Here is a 2,246-nt window from a genome sequence, read left to right on the forward strand (position 1 = left end):
TGCTGGCACGTTGTCACCTCTCAGTAGGAGATGGCCCCTGGTGGGAGAATGGGCACCAGGTACCTGGCCGTGTGAACCCGGCTTGAACCTCAGTCCTACAAGGCTCTTTGCCCTAAGAAACGTGATGCCCATAGAATTGTCGTGAGGGTCAAGGGTGATGGTGCACGGGGAGGATTTCTTACAAAAGCTGGGATGCAGTGGGAGCTCAGGAAGTACCTATGGATTTGAATCCGAGAGCTTCCCTAATCCTAGGGAATGAAACTGTACTCCAACAAGTCTCAAAGATGCATGGCCTATGAATCCATCAGTTCGCCTCCACGAACCTAGGGCAGAAAGAAAGTCAGAGGTCTGGGATCCTTTGACTCTGGTCCCGAGTGTCTGAGGGAGGACAAGTGGGATGGACAGTGATAGAAATGGCCAACAGATCGGTTTAACCATTGCCCTCCAGGCTTCTGTCCCGGCAGCCTGCACACCCACCCACACTCCATCGGCCCTGCCTGAGCTTTCCTCGGCCTCTGTCCCCGCAGCCTGCACACCCACCCACACTCCATCGGCCCTGCCTGAGCTTTCCTCGGCCTCTGTCCCCGCAGCCTGCACACCCACCCGCACTCCATCAGGGTCATGTCTGAGCTTCCTTGCAGTGCTGAGCTCTGCCCACTGTATGGGGACTTGGAGGCTGGGGCGCTTCCATGGAAGCCCGTTGGCCCTTACAGGGCCCTGGAGCCGCCGCCCCGCAGTGACATCTCCCTTCTCCTGCAAGGGCCTCACCGCAGCCACTTGTGGCCCGCAGTACCGCACTCTCTCAAGTAAGGATAGCCTCTCTTAGCCCCTCCTCTGGCACAATGTTTCTTGTGGCTTTTCAGAATTGTAAGACATTCTCTTACTATAAATTGGAAAGAAGGAGAAAGGGCATGTAATTATTAACAAGTAGGTTCAGAATTTCTCTTAGAAAACAAATCAAGTTGTTCAGGGGAAAGTGTGACAAATGTTCAAGTTGGGAGGTAAACTCGATGTGGGCAGAAAGTGAGGCTTCCGGGGATGGAGCTGCACTGTGGATACATCCAACGGAGTCTGCCTGGATTCCTGGGGCCTCTGGGGCAGAGCAGACGAGGGCAGAGAGCAGGGTGAAGGTTGAGGATAACTGCACCCCGTGAGACCCCGCCTTTGGTCTCTGGTCTTCCTGGTGATGCAGGACAGGTGAGACTCAGATTGGGGCTTAGCCTTCAAAGGGTCTTGGCTTCACCCAGGAAGTAATTCAAGAGCGAGCAGATGGTAGGGTGGAAGAAAACAGCCGTATTGAAGCAGCAGTGTTACAGGTCTGTGATTGCTCCTGCAGAGCAGGGCTACTCCCTAGGCAGTAAGTAGCAGCTTCGGGCAGGCCTGCAGTCACATTTATACTCACTTTAAATTACATGTAGATTACGGGGCAGTTTATGCAGAGATTTCTAGGAAAAGGGCAGTAACTTTTGGGTTGTGAGGTAATTGCTATGAAAAGGGGAAGTAATGCTTGGGTGTTGCCATGGCAATAATAAACTGGCGTGGCGCACTGATGGGCACATCCCCTGACCCCCGTCCCTGTGTTAGCAGGTTCTCAGTTTGGTCCAGTGTCTGAACCCTGCCTCCAGAGTCAAGTCCTGTCTCCTACCTCACTGGGGACGTTGGGCCCTGTTTTCTGATCTCTGTCCCCAGCTACGTTTAGATGACAACACCTTATAGACTCCTCCAGTTCTCTTGGGTTCCTACAGAAGCATGTCTGGGATAGAGTCCAAGATGAACTTCTGCATGGTAGCCCCTTGCTGCTGCCTGGTGAGCTTTGGGCCCTGAGAAGGGAAAGGGAGGTGCCATGGCTGTTGTAGGCCTGTCTGGCGGCTGGGACCTTAGGGACCACAGCTGCCGAACACGCCAAGGACCTCTCGCTAGCTGCTCTCTCCTGTCTCTCCAGGCTGTCCCAGCCTCACCCACCACATGCCTCTCTGACTCGCATGGTCGGTCGAGAATCAGCTACCAGCATATCAGTGGCAGAGTGAGGCCCTGGATGCAAAAAGCTCCAAATGCGTTTCCCTTCTGTGTGCTCAGTCTGATGTGCTCTGACATATTTGTGCCTATCTAGTTATCCAGAGACATTGATTTCCCTGGCGGGCAAGCACATTGGGAAAAGGAACATTTATTGACTAATGGAGGGAAATATTTGAGTCGTAGTTTGTCCTTAGATGAATCGTTGATTTATTCCCGGTAAAATCTGACTT

The 2,246-nt window shown here is 53.1% G+C and overlaps 1 protein-coding gene across 1 annotated transcript in view; it reads left to right on the plus strand.

Annotated features, from left to right (window-relative positions):
• The window catches only part of RPS6KA2 (ribosomal protein S6 kinase, 90kDa, polypeptide 2), a 483,976-nt gene that overhangs the window by 192,417 nt on the left and 289,313 nt on the right, over window positions 1-2,246 (plus strand). The gene's annotated exons all lie outside the window — the stretch shown is intronic.

The sequence above is a fragment of the Mandrillus leucophaeus genome, unplaced genomic scaffold (assembly GCF_000951045.1).
Source record: "Mandrillus leucophaeus isolate KB7577 unplaced genomic scaffold, Mleu.le_1.0 Scaffold6, whole genome shotgun sequence".
Lineage (NCBI taxonomy): Eukaryota > Metazoa > Chordata > Mammalia > Primates > Cercopithecidae > Mandrillus > Mandrillus leucophaeus.